The sequence below is a fragment of the Enhydra lutris genome, unplaced genomic scaffold (assembly GCF_002288905.1).
Source record: "Enhydra lutris kenyoni isolate GAN:26980312 unplaced genomic scaffold, ASM228890v2 scaffoldscaffold8, whole genome shotgun sequence".
Taxonomy (NCBI): Eukaryota; Metazoa; Chordata; class Mammalia; order Carnivora; family Mustelidae; genus Enhydra; species Enhydra lutris.
This window is the reverse complement of record NW_019154092.1, coordinates 21,239,120-21,256,878: the sequence shown is the minus strand read 5'-3', so window position 1 is coordinate 21,256,878 and position 17,759 is coordinate 21,239,120. Positions and strand designations below refer to the sequence as shown.

Genomic DNA, 17,759 nt, shown 5'->3' with positions numbered 1-17,759 from the left:
AAATAAACAAACAAATAAATAAATAGATAAATGTTGAATGAATGAACAAATGATCCCATATATGAATGGATAATTTTCATTCCTTGTGATAGTCTCTTGGTGTCATTTATACTGTTTCTTGAGCAACCGATGCCCTCTGCTGCCTCCATTTCTACCTTATCAGCTATTTCTCATCTTCTCCCAGGCTCACATTTTATTGTCTGCCCTTTAAATGGTGGTTTCCTCCAGGGTTTCATCCTCACTACCATCTCTTACCTTTTTATTAAATATATTTTCCCTGAGGGAATTCCATCCATATACCTGGTTTGACTGCCACACATGCACTTTCCTTCCTGGGCCAGATTGCTCTGCGTCATTTTAAACCTGTGGTGCATTGTAGCCAGCCTGTACCGGCTCATGAGAGCCAGTTGTTAATTTTTCCAGAATCATGTAAGCCAGTGGGTTGCAAACCCAGCCATTATGAAAACTATATAAATTGACAGTGAAAAGTATATTAAAAACAAAGGTAATAGATACTTAAAACTCACTTTCTAACAATCTTGCTACTCTTTTATTATCAATGCTCTTGAGATTTTACATATCTACTGTAGTTTTGGAAATCCTATAAAATGGTGGGCAACTGCATGTCTCTTCCAACTCCGTGTTCAGTGATGTCACGTTGGCCACTTGAAAACTGCTGCAGTAGGGTGTCTACACCATAGAAATCAGGAAATGCTGCAAATCAAGGCTTAGTCTATTGTTCTATTGATTGTCTAGACTTAAGAAAGTGACTAAGAAAATGTATATAATGTAGATTACACTTAATAGTGTGATCTATAGCTGTTACATGGTGAGTAACACAAAAAATTGAAGAAATATTCTAATATTAAAAAACTATTATTTGATTCAGCAAAAAATTGTGCTCTTATCACTAGTGAATGAGAGAAGTTCTTTTTTTTTTTAAGATTTTATTTATTTATTTATTAGAGAGAGAGAGCATAGCCAGAGGGAGGGGCAGCCAGAGAGGGAGAAGCAGACTCCCCACTGAGTAAGGATTCTGATATGGGGCTTAATCCCAGGACCTCTGAGATCATGACCTGAGCTGAAGGAAGACGCTTAACTGACTGAGCCACCCAGGTGCCACAGGAGAAGTTCTGTCCCATGATTTCAGCGTTTCACTTTCTCTCACTTCCTCATGTAAACATAAATAACCATGCTTGTGCCTTAAGTGTCCTTATTCATCAACTGCAATCACAGGTTGGCTGTGGATACAAGAGTTCACAAAAGTCAACAGAAACATTTTGTGAGAATTGATTGGTGATAGGAAATTTACACTAAAGAGTAGTATGTGCTTCATTTTATTTGTAAATTAGGAACTACATGTCCTCTATGTCAGTAAATGTATACAACTTATGTATAGATATATGTGTGCATTCACCTGTCCACCAGAGAGCCAGTTAAATATTTACCATCACATCACTTCTTGAAACCCTCAATATCAGTTGTCTATTAGACATTTTAAATTTATTATGATAGACATCTCAGATTTCACATATCAGAAACAGAATTCATTTTCCTTTTAATGTCTTCTCCTCTTTTGAAACTCTGTATCTTAGAGAATTATATGCCCTAGGAGGAAAAAAAAGTGAAAACAGTAGTTATAGGTTGCTTTTTCCATATGTGTCATCTATCAAGACTGGAAAGAAAATAAGAGGGAGATAGTTGATGGAGTTTTTTGTTTAGTTAGGCTGTAAGAAAGAATGATCTTGAATATATTCATATGGGAAAGAGGCAATGAAGAGGAGAGAACTGGAAGCTCCAGGAAAGAGAGGGAACAGATGACAGGATAATTCATGAGAAGGAAGTAAAAGGCAGGGACCAGAGCGCATTGGACAGAAGAGAGTCACCTTTTCCACACTGCCATGAGGAAAGGAGGTGGGAATCAGGATGTCTCCTAAGTTAGGTTCTCTAGGAACAAAGCCTGGACGGAGATTCTCGTTCAAGTGATTATGGGTCAGCGGTGCTCTCAGGAGAAGGAATGAGAGACATATGATAGGATAAGGGAAGAAAGCTAAGCAAGTGTGATCTTGACTGGAAACTAACATCAGCTGTGAACATAGAGGGAAGGGCAGCATCACAAACTGCACCCAGGGTTGCTGACCCAGAGGCCCTGAGGCCCAGAGGCCCAGACTGGCCTTTTCCTCCTGTGCCAGTCATTCATTGATTGATGTCTGCTCATCAGAGGAATGGGACATAATCTTGCAGGCTATGTGGGTTTTGTCTGGCTGAAGGCAATTCTCTAAGGAAGGCAGTAGCTATGAATTTTGAACAACCAGTCCTCGGAACAGCTATGGGACAAGAAAACCTGCCACTAAAGGGGATCTCAGTGGGGCACCAATAGCATCCACTGTGGTATGGCTACATACACAGGGATAAGTGGGGGAAAGATGGAAGTGGAGAAGGGATTGAGGCATTTCCTAGTGAGTGGTCTCTCTAAAATAGTAATCCAAATTACCTGCTGAAGGTGGGGAGGAAGCTGATGGGCGCAGACAGCTTGAGTAGGGTGCAACGGCTCTGTGTAAGCAGTGGGGGAGGAGCTGCCCCAGGCAGTACTCAGGGTCCAGCTACTGTTGGAGACATGGAGTAGTGACAGCATTGTGCATTGTTACTTATATTCTGCAGCAGTCTCGGTGTAGGGGTGCAAAAGGCAGGTGTTTGGCTTAACCCAGTGTTGACATTTTGCTGGGTAAGTATGGTGCAGGCAGAAAAGAGTATGTAAAGCATGAGGATGGTGGTAAGAGAGTTTTTGAAGGCTCCTACCACCTTTTGGGAAGGCAGAAATGTACACAACAAATTACAGGGCAAGACTGTTCACAGTGCTTCGATAGAAGTACAAAGTAGTGGGTAAGATCAGAGAAGAGAGAGAAGCATTTTCTGAGATGAGGACAGGAATTTCTATGGCTTCACATAAACGGTCCTGCATTTGAACTGCCTCTTGAAGGGCCAGTGGGGGGAAAAAAATCTCCCTGGGGGAATGTGGAAGGGAATGATGTAGAGAAAGCATGGAAAAAAAATGCACGAAAGCAATCTGGTAGAGACTGATGATTTAAAAGTATATATAGTAAAGCCTGCAACAAGGCACCCACAATAAGTAAAATCAGATAGAGTGGTTGGCATTGGCTCTTGTTCTTACTCAGCCCCGTTCTCAAATAGGGGCAGGCTAAGTTTCTTATACTGAGGGTAGGAGGGTGGCAGTGGCTTGGATAGAGGCCTGGCTAGGAGAGTAGCATGTAAGCCCATCTTTGGAAGCTGGGAGGCAAAGAGTGTGTTGCCACATCTCAGTAGTCTCTTAGTCTTACTTCCACAGCTGGAAATGGGTACCAATTAACAAGGTGATAACTGGGTTGTTGGCACTGCCTTTGAAATCTCAGCCAGTTATGAGCCCAGAGTTGTCCTTATTGATATTTAAATCAGAGTAGACATTGCAACTGATAGGCAAACCAGACCTCAGTCAAACCATGTTTGGATCCAGCACCTGCCCCAGGACCACCAGTAGCTAGCTCTACAGGCTCATCCAAACTTCCATTAACTTTATAATAACACATATTAATCAATCAATGTTTTGGCTTCTGCATACATGGGATTTTGGTGGAGTTTTATTGTGTATAGGTGGTATGGAGGACAAAGTGAAAACAGTTGAAAAGGATTTTTGAGGACAGAGAGTGAAAATAGTTGAAAGGTATTTTTTGTTAAAGAAAGTGAAAGTAATACATATTCTTTTTTTTTTTTTTTTTAAAGATTTTATTTATTTATTTGACAGACAGAGATCACAAGTAGGCAGAGAGGCAGGCAGAGAGAGAGGAAGGGAAGCAGGCTCCCTGCTGAGCAGAGAGCCCGATGCGGGACTCGATCCCAGGACCCTGAGATCATGACCTGAGCCGAAGGCAGCGGCTTAACCCACTGAGCCACCCAGGCGCCCTACATATTCTTTATAAATCAAAAATTGTAGGAATGTAAGAAGGAAAAACAAAAGTAACCATCTCCTCATTCTACCAGAAAACCCTTTCTTCCCAGAGATAATCATTGTTAACAGTTCAGTTAGTATATAGCTCTTCTTACATATAGAAGCACGTATGGAATTCCCATATATATATACATATATATATATACACACACACACACACACACAAATATATTACATATTATACACAATATTCTGGTCTTTAACGTAATGCCTTTCTGTCAATAATGTATCTTGGGTGTTTTTACATGATCAGTGTTGCTTTTTTTTCATAGTTAACTATATTCCATGGTATTGAACAAACTTTCCATTAATGAGAATCTAAATAGATTCTACTTTTTTATTATTATAAATACCAGAACAATGAACATTTTATGTATCCTCCTTTTTGAACTTAGTTACTTTAGATAAATTCCTAGAAGAGGGCTTATGGGATCAAAGGATATGACAGTCTCACAGATCAGTTAACTCTCTGATACACACGGACAGCTTTCCAAAAATTTGTCTAAATTTACTTCCCAGTAAACAGTGTAAATACTCTAATTCTTTTTAAAAAATTAATTAATTAATTAGACAGAGAGAGAGAATAAGCAGGGGGAGCACCAGGCAGAGGGAGAGGGAGAAGGAAGCTCCCAGCACAGCAGGGACCCTGATGTAGGGCTCTATTCCAGGACCCGAGGATTATGACCTGAGCTGAAGGCAGATACTTAACCCACTCAGCTACCCAGGCCCCCCAATACTGCTTAATTCTTTACCAACACAGAACATTAGCAGTATTTCTATCTGATTGGTTCAAGTTTTGCCTATGTGTAAAATTTAAATGTACATGTATAGATATATATGTATATATATGTGTGTGTATACAAACACACACACATACATTTTTTTTTTTTTTTTTTTTTTTTTCTGCAAAAAGCATTGTTTCCAGGGTGGTTAAAAAGCTGCGTAGTGGCTGCAGGGAGAGGCTCAGGCACAAGCCCGGGCACCAAGGGGATGGCAGAGGGGCCCCTCAAAGGCTTCGGGGCTCGAGGGTCGTAGACGTGCTTGAGGGTAAGCCTTTCCAAGAGCTCCTCGCACAGCCCAGCCTAGGGGTGGCCAGCCTGCAGAAGTGAGTCAGGTGGTCACCCAGGTCCCGGATGAGTTTCACCTCCTCATCCAGGAAGTGGCTCTCCTGGCAGTCCCGGGGGTAAGGAGGTGGGGGGGAGAGGTGCGTGTGCACGCAGGCAGAACCCAGGGCGTGCAGATGCACACGCGCCTGATTCAGGTTCTTGTCTAGAGCCAGCATGGCTTGCACGGCGTCCGGTGTTTTACACGCTCATCTTGGGACAGGTTCTACACCTCTTGGAAGAGGGCGCTGCCGACCAGCTGGTTTGGCATTTTCAAGAGACGCTGGGCGCCCTCGTGCTTCTCAGCCAGCTCGCGGAAGTGGCCATGGTCTCCGGAGCCACGTGGCTGGGGGCGAAGTAGAAGCCCAGAGAGAGGTAGGTGTAGGAGGCCCGAAGAGGCACACTGACCCTGGCCGCGGCCTCCACCTGGGTGGGATAGTTCTGACGGATCTGGGGGCTCACGGTTGATCCGTAATCAGGAGCTGAGCTCAAAATAGGGTGTTGGCTGTTTTCCAAGAAGATGGTTCTGAGGGTTGCGACTGGAAAAAAGGTTGGAGGGTGGTTGGAGGCTGGTAGAAGAGGCGTCCCTGGGTCTGTTCTATCCAAACACTGTTGAAATAAGAGAACCGCGGGACCACCAGGCGCACTGTTGGTTAAAGTTAGGTTTTAAGAAGCTTTTTTAAATAATAATCATGGTGGTGAAAGAGAAACTCACACCAGGACGGTTGATACTGCGGATAGAAAATGTTCTCTGGGTAGTTGAATTCAAAAGTATATTTAGTAGTTACCTTTCCTGAGGTTCCATTATAAATTTTATCGAGATGACGAAGATGGTATAGGAATTCTGGGGCTGCTGCCTTCACTCTTCGTGAGTTTAAAGCTCTACCCAAATTCATGGAAATGGAATTCACGTCTATGGTTGGAGATGGTCCCTTGGTAGAACGCCTTTTGGGAGTTTACTTGTCATGCAGAAATGAGTCAAAATTTTTCACTGTGGGGAACGCTTTCCAAAGGAGCTAAGCCCTCCATGTTATAGGGCCATTTAAAAATTCTTTAAAAAGAAAAATTTCTTAGATGATTTTATCAGCAAGAATAGATTGTCAGCCATTAAGATTATCATATGCATAATATAATATGTATATGCATAGTATGAAAATATACACATAGATGGAAAGGAAATTAAAAACATCATTATTATAACAAAGGTTTTGTTAAAAGCTTTTGTTTCTGGATCTCAGGTCCGTCTTGATTTCTGTCTCTCAGCCGTTTTTCCAGAGTTATTTATTTATTTTTTTTAAATATATGTAATTTTGGAACAAATTGTGGTTGGGATTCTTGGGCTCATTCTTCACCCTTCCTGGCATTCACATCCTTGCTGGATCCTCATGACATGGATGGAGGGCACCTCCCCACTCCTTGACTTTGAGCTGGTCCATATCTCTTGCATTGGCTAATGGAATGGAAGTTTTTAGTTTTGAGTCTAGAAGCATGAGGTGAGCATAAACTGGCTGGTTCAAGGAGGATGAGAGACAAGAGGAGCAGACCCAGAGTCATTTGTGAAGTGGAACAACACCACATGATTCAAAGGAACGTTAGAATGAGTGCTTATTGTTGTATGTCACTAGTTTTTATGGTTGTGGTTATGCATCATTGCTTTGGCAATAGCTAACTGGCATTAAAAAAATTTAAAAGAATTTAAAAAAATGTTCTTAGTGCTCCTATAATGTTTCCACTGATTTTTAAGTTTGGTACACTTACATCTAATATGTCTTGTATTTGATGCTTATGATCTTTATTTTGTACAAGGATTTCTTAGTCAAGTCACAGTCCAAGAGAAAATTCACCCAACTTTGTTTCCTCATATACTGGTAAATATAAAACAAGCTCAGTTTTATTTTCCTCAAATCCCTACTTAATTGTAAATAAACTTTGCCTGTTCTTTTAAATTATTTGCTAGGATCATAACAATGAGAAATGATACCAAAGTTCTTAAAATGTTTACTTTTTGCATTCAGTGTTCAGAATTCTCTTCATGTCAAGCAGGTCTGAAAAGTTAAAAATAACTACCTCTAGAGATTTCTTCTTGGGCTGTATTCTTCCTTGGGAACCTCTAAGCTTTTCCCACCCAAACTGGGTCATCATCCTTGCCTAATTTAAAAATCTCCCAGATCCAATGCTCTACAAAAATCAATGAGATCTTTCCCGCCAGATAATCCCAGCAGCCATGCGTTATATTCTCTGGTCTGATTCTGCATGAGTTTGATTTTATATACTCTATTGTAATAATTTATTAACTTGATAAAATCTGCTGACTCCTCATGGAAAATATTCTGTTTATATTTTATATTTCCTGTGGCTTTCTTTCCATAGCTTTTATTATTGAGTATTTACATGAGAATAGGGCCTTTGTTTTTTAAAAGTTCATCTGTGCCTGCTGTTTATTGTCTCCCCTGAAGCCGCAGCCCTCTGTTTGTGACATACATCGTGCTTTTCATATTGAAAGCACTCAGTAAACCCTGAATAATTAATCTTCCCATCATGTCTGTGGGTTATCTAGGTGAGTTGAATTAGCCCCATTTTACAGGCAGGGCAACATGAAGAGTTAGAGAAGGTTATCACTTGAGCATGTCTGAGTTCAAGTGTAAAGTCCTTCTATCTCTTATACTACATGAAATCCCTTTCCTTGGTTATAGTTAGTTCTGCTGGATTATTATCATGTGTATTATATTATGCTTGCTTTTTCTCTGCACATTTCCAAAGGAAAGATATATTAGTAGGAGAGGAAAGATGAACGTTGAGTGATTTAACTTCATAAATAGTCACTCCAGATAATTCTCAAGGGGGTGGTTGCTGGATCATCTGTTGAGGAAGTTGAGGCAGTGGTCTTATATAATACCATGTTTGCATGGACTGAGGGGCAAGTTCTGATTTTGAGATCTCCTTACACATTGTTTATTCATTGTCAAAGACTGCAACTGTGGGGTCAACTGGCAAATAAAAAATGAATCATGAATAGAAGATCTGGCATGTTCACATTAGCCATTAAATTAGCTTGATTTATTCAGATTCTTTTGATTGTTATGCCCAGATAAACATCAAGAATTTGCTTACTGATTGGTGATCAACAGCCCTGATGATTAAAACAGAAAAACATTTTAAAAATCGGTGGTGCAGTATTAATAATCAATTTGTTTTTTTTCAGAAAAAGTGAAATCATGCAGTTCCTTACAGATCAGTGTTCAGAACCAAGGGCAATGGGGTGGGAATATCCACGCTTTCCTATCCTCTGAGATGTCTGCCACTCTACGAATTTCTATTCCTCTTCATTGCCTTGATATATTCCTGCCAACATGTTTCAGGAACCTCAAATGCAACAGTCCCTATCTCTCACTCAACCCATCCTTTTCCTTTGAATCCACACTGCATTTTCTTTGAAGCTCTCTAATGTAAGCCTACTGTTTTCTCCTCTTGCTAGACTGTAAACTTCCAGGGGGCAAGGGCCATTATTAATTCATTTTTATATTCTCTGAAGGCCTAAGATTCCGGTGATAGTTTTCTGTGCTTTCTATTTGAATAGTGTTCAATTCTACAGTACAGTAACTAATGCAATGTAATACTTAACATATATATATATATGTGTATATATATATATATATATATATATATATATATACACACACACATATCTCCCCTTCCCCCTGTTGGGTTAGACTTGGATGGAAAACCTACTCTCAGAAGTAAACCCCACGAGGAAAACCAAATGTTAACAAATACTTTGTTATAGTTATTATTAGGAGCTTATCTAAATCAAATCCAGGATCACAGTTTTGATGAATTTCAGGTTTTGTAGCATTCATATACTAGAAACTCTAAAACCTTTTAGTTCCAATTTTTGAAGGGATCCGGTTGCCTTAGAAAGAATCAGGGATGGTGAATGGAAACTCTTGCTTATGTGTCATCTCTAAGGAAAAAAAAAAAACAAAACATGGTGGGATATAAATAGGAGGAGAGCATGTTCTCATATGTACTCAAGAATTAATTCCACTGCTATTCACCAACCTTTAGGAATGTGGAAATAATATGCCTGTTGGCTATTTACATTAGAACAGATGTAGAATTAATCGGTCCAGCTAACAGTACCAGGTCTGCCTTGGCCAGTGAAGGATTTTAAAATAGTTCTCCCAAAACAAGAATCATAAAAAAGTCCTCTAAGTCACATTATTAGTAGACCCAAATATTGTTATTGTGTCACATTTACTCATGTTTACCTCTCCTGAATCATTTTTACCTTCTCTTAGGAGGCACGGGGTCATTTCTCTCCAGTTTCCCCTTCCTGGAAGGCAGTTTTCTTGCCCATTGCATCAGTGCCTTCTTGGAAAGCACACTGCACCTGACCTGAGCAGCTAGGTCTTCAGCTGCCCTTTCAGAATGAGGAGGCTCTATCCCTGGCAAGACTAGGCAGCAGTGGATGGCCTTGACTCGAGGTGCCCCTGTTAGCCATGGTATTTGAAGCCATAGACCCCCCAATTCTTTTCTTCTTCCCTTGCCCTTTTCCTACTCACATAAAAGTGGAGGTAAATTATTTCAGTACACATTCCTGATTCCTAATCACCTTCCAGATTTGAGCTACACAAGGGAAATTATTAAATGTTGGATGGAATGACATCTGCAACCCAATGGATTAAGGAGACCAAGAGCTTTATACCATGAAAACCAATGTTAACAGCATTTGACTTAGTGGGAGAGGGTCTCAGCTTGGAGTCCAGGCTGCAACATTTTCAGACCAATTCCACCCACCAGCCTGTAAATGTAAATCTTGGATATGCGGACAGCTCTTCTGTTTTGTGGGACTTGTTTAGACTCCTCCTTGCTTGGCTTGTGTCCCCATGCTTCCAAGCATCCTGTTTTTCTGTCTTGCTCCTCTCTTAACTCCCAGCATTCTTTAAAACCTGGATTCAAACTCACTTCACTCTTAGTCTCTTTTACCCGAGTAATCCAGTGTTAACACCAGCCCATGGTGACCTAGTTCCCACTCTGGCTCACTCAAGATACTATGAACAGAGGAGATACACATCAGTCCTCTGAGCCATAGGTTTTCCCATATATAGAATGGAGCAGATAATCTGTCTCATATGGTTTTGTGACATTAAAGCACCATGTTAGCTCAGTTTACTCAAAAACATTATTGAGGCACTAGGGTCTACAGATGAATAAGTTACATTTTTTTTGTTTTATTTTTATTTTTATTTTTATTTATTTTTTTTTTTTTAAAGATTTTATTTATTTATTTGACAGAGAGAGATCACAAGCAGGCAGAGAGGCAGGTAGAGAGAGAGGAGGAAGCAGGCTCCCTGCCGAGCAGAGAGCCCGATGCAGGGCTCGATCCCAGGACCCTGAGATCATGACCTGGGCCGAAGGCAGCGACTTAACCCACTGAGCCACCCAGGCGCCCCTTGTTTTATTTTTAAAGTAGGTTCCACACCCAGCATGGAGCCCAAGGCAGGGCTTGAACTCATGACCTTGGGATCAAGACCCTGAGCTAAAGACCTGAGCTGAGATAAAGAGTTAACTGACTGAGCCACCCATGTGCTCCCAAATTTTTCTGTTGGAAGACAAATGAGCAGTCAAGCCTTATGGAGGAAGAGAGAAAAAGTTATGGCAGTAGGGAGATTGCCCAGTGGAGTATCAGCTTATCAGCATGGGCAGGAGAGAAGGTTTCCAAAAGAGAGTCACACTTGAACTGAATTTCAAAGCACATTTTGGAGCTAGACAGTTGAGGAAATAGGTTAAGAACCTTCTAGACAAAGGGAGCAGAGAGGTGCTAGGAAGCACTGGTCATACCAGAGAGAGCTGGCTTCTGTGATCTTTGCCAGATGCCTTAACTTCTGTGAGCCTTAGTTGCCAGAACTGTAAAGGGGGGGGCATTATTTATGATCAGATTACATATTGGACATTAGTTATTTTTGTTAGTTATTCCTTCATCTCTCTTATTATTAATGTATGCGGATTTTGCTTTGGAGAAACCACCCTTCTCTCATCTTTGGTTGAGCCTTGTAGGGCAGAGTTCACTCGGGCTTCCAGGGGAGACATATGTATGCCTTGGGCCTGGGCCACTCAATGCCTCGCATCTTCCCAATGGCAGTGGTTCATCTATGAGGCACATGACAGCCAGTAAGATTCAATTTTGAGACTTTTGCTTGCATTCTCTCTTTTTCTGGGAAGCCTTGAACCTAGAATTATGTAGGGTTAGAACTTCTATAGCCACCCATATCCCACAGAAATGCAAATATAAGGAAAACAGGGGTAGGAAGTAGGAAAAGGAAAAGTGGGTCTCAAGGTTCTTGCTGTTACCTTCGTGAGGCCAAGCCTGACACCAGCATTACTTCTCTTTTCTATTATGAATCAGATCTCTAGGTATAAGCTGCTTTCTGCCAGGGTCTCTGTCCCATGGCATGAAAACAAAAATATCAGGCAACTGGGTGCCTCAATCGGTTTGGTGTCTGTCTTTAGCTCAGGTCATGATCCCAGGGTCCTGAGATTGTGTCCCATATCAGGTTCCCTTTTCAGCAGTGAGTCTGTTTCTCTCTCTCCTTCTGCTCCTCTACCAGCTTGTGCTCTTTCTGTCTCTCAAATAAATAAAATCTTTTTTTTTTTTTTAATTTCTGACTAGACAGGTTGTTTTGAAGACTAAATGAGATAGTATATTAAAAGCGCCTGGTACCACGTTTGACCTATATCAGGCAGTGCTGGCTTCTGTTCTGAGCAAAGGCCCAGAGAACGGAGAGCCTGCCATGCACTGAGGGAAAGCTGCTGTGGTGATGAATGGGGCACAGGGGAAGTGTGGACACACTGGCTGGATCCACCAGCAGTAAAAGCCATCTATCATATCTTGGTGAAGAGTTTGAATTTCATCTTTAAGCAGTTTCAAGAGTTATGAGGACCATAATGAAGAGAGGCAGGACACTGTGAAGACCTCTGACCTGGGCACCCAACCCAGTCTGTAAGGTGAGGAAAAGCTCTCCTGAGCGCATGGCATTTCAGCTCCAGCCTGAAGAATGAGTGTAGAGCAGGGAACAGCCTTGCGACATCGTTAGGGAGAATGAACCAAAGTGAAGTAAGACCCACTAGCATGCAACTTCCATGAGGAAGGGATTTTTTTGGAGCAGATGGGACTGTTTTTTTTTTTTTACTGTTATGTTGTCAGATTCTGGAATACTAGTTACCTGGTTAGCACAAAGTAGGAGTTTAAGTATTTGTTGAAAGAATGCCGAATGAATGGTAGTAAAGAAACCTTTTAGAAGATGTCTCAGTTCAAGCTCCTATAATGGAATATTGTTTAGATGTCTTATAAACAACAGAAATTTATTTCTCATCATTCTGGGGATTGGAAAGCCAAAATCAAGGTGCCAGAATATTTTTTTATCTGGAGAGAGCCTGCTTCCTGGTTCATAGACAACTGTCTTCTTGCTGTGTCCTTACATGGTAGAAGGGCTGAGGGAGCCCCCTGGGGTCTCTTTTATAAGGGCACTAATGCCATTCATGAGGACTACACCCTCATCATTTCAACATAGGAATTCTGGGCGGGGGTGGTGGTGGAGAGGGAACAGACATTTGGTCTATGGCAGAAGGAGAGGAATTCCAACAAATAAGTCAGGCATAGAATAATAAGGGCCCGATCTGAGGAAGGGGAGGAAGAGGTTGGTATGGATTTGATAGATATCAATAGTGTAAATTTAACAGATCTTAGTGACTGGGATAATAATGAAGATAGCTTCCAATTATTGAGCACCTACTGTGTTCTGGGCACTGTTAGATTTAGGACAAGATGTTTTACATACTTAACTCATGGCTTCCTACAGCATGTGGTTCAGAGAGTAGGCAACCGAATTTGTTCATTGTTGAACTGTGGTGTCTGGCATAGTACCTGACACGTTGCTTTCTTTTTTTTTTTTTTTTTTAATTTTTTTTTTTTAAAGATTTTATTTATTTATTTGACAGAGAGAGATCACAAGTAGACGGAGAGGCAGGCAGAGAGAGAGAGAAAGAGGGAAGCAGGCTCCCTGCTGAGCAGAGAGCCCGATGCGGGACTCGATCCCAGGACCCTGAGATCATAACCTGAGCTGAAGGCAGCGGCTCAACCCACTGAGCCACCCAGGCGCCCAGTGTTGCTTTCTGTAGAATGATTGAATGAGCCCTATGACAATTCTTAAAGATAAGCATTGTTGGGCACCTGGGTGGCTCAGCTGGTGAAGTGTCTGCTTTTGGCTCAGGTCATGATCCCATGGTCCTGGGATTGAGTCCCGCATAGGACTCTCTGCTCAGCGAGGAGCCTGCTTCTCCCTTTCCCCACTGCCTTGTGCTCTCTCTCCCTACCTCTCTGTCCCTCAAATAGATAAATCAAATCTTTTTTAAAAAAAGATAGGCATTGTTATTATATGACAGAAGTCTCCATTTTATATTTAAGGAAGTTAAGGCTCAGAGAGTTTAAATCATTTGCCCAAGGTCACACACAGTCCAGATTTGAGCCCAGGTTTGCTTTGCCCCAAAGCCTCTGCTTCCTACTCTGGTTTGGTGACCTCTGTCACATGGAAGTATTTTGAGGGTGAGGGGAATGTCCAAGGTTTTGAATTTAGTCGACTGGGCAGCCGGTGATACCTTTCAGTGAGAGGGAACATGGAAATGAGCAGTTGGGTTCCGGGTGTGTGGAGTCCGAGGGGCTGTGAAACATTGAGTGGAGATAAGCGAATGAGTAGAAATCATAGTGTGACATTTGGAGGCAAGACCTGAGCTGGAGACAGGCCCTGGGGAATTACCAGTTGTCAATGGTAGGTTGAGCCCTGAACCCCGGCATCTAATGGATAAGCCCCGGCAGCTGGCTGGACAGCCGCTAAGAAGGCCACTCGCAAATGAAAGGAGCCCTCGGTCCCAGCAAATGTGGCCTGCTGGCCAGGAGAGAAGAGAGGGAAAGGAAGGAAAGATGGGCAGGAGGGAGGGAAGGACAAGGGAAGGGAAGTGAGAAGGGAGGAAGGGAAAGGAGAGAGGGAGAGACGTGGAAACTTGTTCACTTGAATTTGGGGATTGGGCTAGAAGAATCCCAGCGCTCTTGTGCAGCTGAGCGGGCTCAGAATGGAGAGTGAAGGAGGCGAGGAGCGATCCTGTTGGGGACATAATGGCATGGACACGTCATTTAGAGGCTTGACTGTTTCCTTGTAGTAAAGTGGAGCGTTTAGGAAATGCCTTTTCTCCTCCCTCCAACCTTTGTAGAGATGAAAGCAGGTTAAAGGGGATGTCAAGCATTCTGTCTCAGTAAGGCAGAGTCGAGGGCAGGCGTGACTGTGGGAGCGCGACCATACACTGACGAGGCGGCTGACAGTATGTGTATGCGCCATGTTTATGGACTGCAGGCATTCGCTGATTCAGCAAATATTTACTGATTGTTTCTCTTGTGCTACGTGCTATTCTGGGAATGAGGGACACAGGAGTAAACAAAAAAAGACAAAAATGAGATCTCTTTCCCCATGGCACCTGTATCCTGGTGGGGCATGTGTCTGTGTGTGTCTGTGTGCGCGCGTACATGGGCTCTGGAGAGCAAGCAGGTGGAGAGTGGGGAAGGGGTCGGGGGGTGCAGGGGTTGCAGTTTTAAACAAGCAGTCGAGGAAATCCTCCTTAAGGTGGCAGCTGAGTGATCCGAGAGGTGAGTGAGTGAGGCCGTGGTGACACCTGTTTGAAGATGGCTTCAGGTGGGGGGACGTCCTCGTGTGAACAGCTTAAGACTTTTCCCTTAACATTAGCCATTTCTTTTCTCCTTGAGTCACTCTGCAGAACCAACGCAGAGTGGTGAGTATGAAGCCCTTGATGAAGAAATAGTTCCATTGAGCGTAACTGGTCACTGGGGCCACTTGGTCATTGCTTCCCCTAGTCAAGTATACAGGTCCTTTGGGATCGTGGGCATAAAACTGACTGAGAGAGAAAGGCCTGGTCACCCTGAGAAGATAGTGACTGTAGAGACTGGCGAAATTTAAAATATCAATTTCCCCTTCAACTTTTATGTGTAAATTGACAATTATGTTTCACTAAGTATAAATGAGTTCATTTTGGCTTTGCTTGAATCCAGTTTATGAGAGAAATGTTACAAATCATCCTTTTGTATTTGCTAAATCTGGACCTAATTCCATTTTTCAAGAAATCGTGTTTGCAGAAATAAGGCCACATGGAAATGAACAAATAATGAAAAATGGAATATAACAAACCCCTGAAGTCCTAGAGAATTAAAACACTGCCAGAATTATTTATAAAATGTGTAACAGCATCCAAAAGTATTTACATTTGCTCCATGGCTTATAAAATCTGGTGCAGTCCAGACAGACTTGGTAGTTCCAAGAGACCCAAAACATCTTTCTGAAATCCCATGGCCAACTCCAATGCAAAGCAAAGAGCCCCATATGGTGGGATCATAATCTTGACATGTGAAATTCTTTGTAACTAGGGATCTTTAGGGTCGTTCAGAATAGAAGCTGAATTCTGTATGTAGCTCTGGGTTACGCCCTGCTAAGTCTATACCTACAGATGACCCCAATTTCCCGTGACTCCATGAAGTTGGCTCAGTGTGAGGAGTCCAGAGTCCCGAGCTCATCTGTGGTTGCTGGGGGTCAGAGGGGCTGGACTGCACAAAGATCAGTGTGGGGAAAAATGAAGATCATAAGGCCCTTTGAAATACAAAGGGGTATCTCAATACGGAAGAGTCAAGTGATTTATTTATGTTGGGGCAATGTAGAATCAAGATCAAGCTCAATGAGTTCCCTTGTATAGAGCAATAGAGCAGTGTTGAGAAGGATCGCAGTGTCGGAGAGGGACTTCGGTGGCTGTCCTCCACTGCACATCTCTTGCTTCCATGACCAGTTCAGATAGTGGAGACACAATGCCATCCATCTGTACCTCTTTGAAACAAGACTCTCACATTCTAGCGTCCCTTTTAAATGGTGGCTACAAGAGCCAACTCTTGCTGCTAGCACAAGGTCTCACAAGGCTGTTAATCATCAAGTACTGATAGTTACTGTTCCGCGTTGGATGAATACCAATTAGAGAGATGGGGATGACCTGAGGAATGGAGAAGTGCGAGCAGTGGGGTACTGGCTTTGTTGTTTTGGGGAGGGGTTGCCAAAAAAATATTACCTGGGGCTCCAGTGCTCTTCTCGCCAACCCTGAGGGGTGACTGATGAAAACAGCAGACTCATTTACAAAGTAGAAAGTAGGGAATGTATCAGCAGCATCATATGATTATTAAGGTTTGGTTTTCTAGGTAGCGATAGCTGAATCTTGTTGTTGGCAGTCTGAGAATCGGACAGCATTTGTCGAAACTGAATAATTCTGTTGGTGGTTTTTTCTTATGGTATCTCCTAAAAGTGGTTGTGTGAAGCTCCGGGGAAACAGAAAGGAAGGATCTGGAAACAACAACAACAACAACAAAAAAGTTACCATCTACAAGAGAGAGGAATTTACTAGGGAATATTTTAGGCAAATAGAATGAAGAGTTCTTCCAAGGTGAAGGACATCGCAACTGGAAAACAGTCTAGATCGGAGCAGGAAGCGGAAACCTGGAGCGCTTTCATCACCGTGAGGTTCTGTTTGCTTACGTACATCTCTCTCCTCGGCCGCTGACTTACGCAGCCAGCATTCAGCGTGGAGACTTGCTCTCCCGAGCCGAGCCGCCACTCCTTTGTCTGGCGCATGTCCCCGGCTGTCCCAGGAGTCTCTCAGGGCCTTGGGGTGCATCGTGGTGGGGCAGGGATTCTCAAGGGGACCCAGAGGTTTTATGACCACCTGCTCCATCAGAAGCAAACTTGTTGAGAACCAACTACCTGCTTGGGAATCGGGAAGGAAAAACCTGTTTCCCCCTGATTTATTTCAGAGTTGTCTTCCCCTGTCCCAGAGTGCTGAGAGCACAGCATGGAGCTGTTCAGAAAACCTGATTAGGTCCCACGGTGCTAAGCACAGAGAGTTTCAAGAGGCTGGGAAATTGTTACCATTGGAAGTCGTGTGAAAAATGGTCCATGTGGGGGGAGGACAAAAATTAAGCTGAGATGACTAAGAAACATATTAACTAAAATTATGTTTGATTTGCCATCAATTGCTCCCTCTTCTAGATGCTTGGGAGAGTGCCTCCATGGGGAGCTGAAAAGCGTTCAAGGCCTCTTCTGAATTGATGATGCTCCCAGGGCCGACGTGAGGGTTTAGGAATAGGGAGAGCCATGGAGACCTTTCAGTTAGCCGGGAGGCCCTCGTGTTAGATTGGAGAAGAAATAAGAAAAAGATCATTTAGCTGTAAGAGTTGTTCCTTTGTTCTTTTGTTCTTGCATATAGTAGGCGCTGAAAAGATATGGATTGAATAAAGGAATGTTTATTCCAACATACGAAAATAATACGCTCTTTGAAACCAAGTAGTGGATCTAGCGAGAATTTGTTTTCTCAGATTATTATTCTCTGACAAGAAACACTTCACTCTGTGTGAAAATAGAGTTAAAAGACAGCTTTGCAGAAATTTCCCTCAGATTTGAGCTTGTTGGCTCATTATTTGTTCAAGTGATTCATGATCTAGAGATCATGGAAGGCAGAGCAATACTGAAATTGCGAAGTAGAAATAAAAGCAAACCCTA

At 42.5% G+C, this 17,759-nt stretch overlaps 1 pseudogene; it reads right to left on the bottom strand.

Moving 5' to 3' along the window:
* Positions 1-1,213: 1,213 nt before the first annotated feature.
* LOC111142706 lies at positions 1,214-16,835 on the bottom strand (annotated as a pseudogene).
* Between the last annotated feature and the right edge of the window lie 924 nt (positions 16,836-17,759).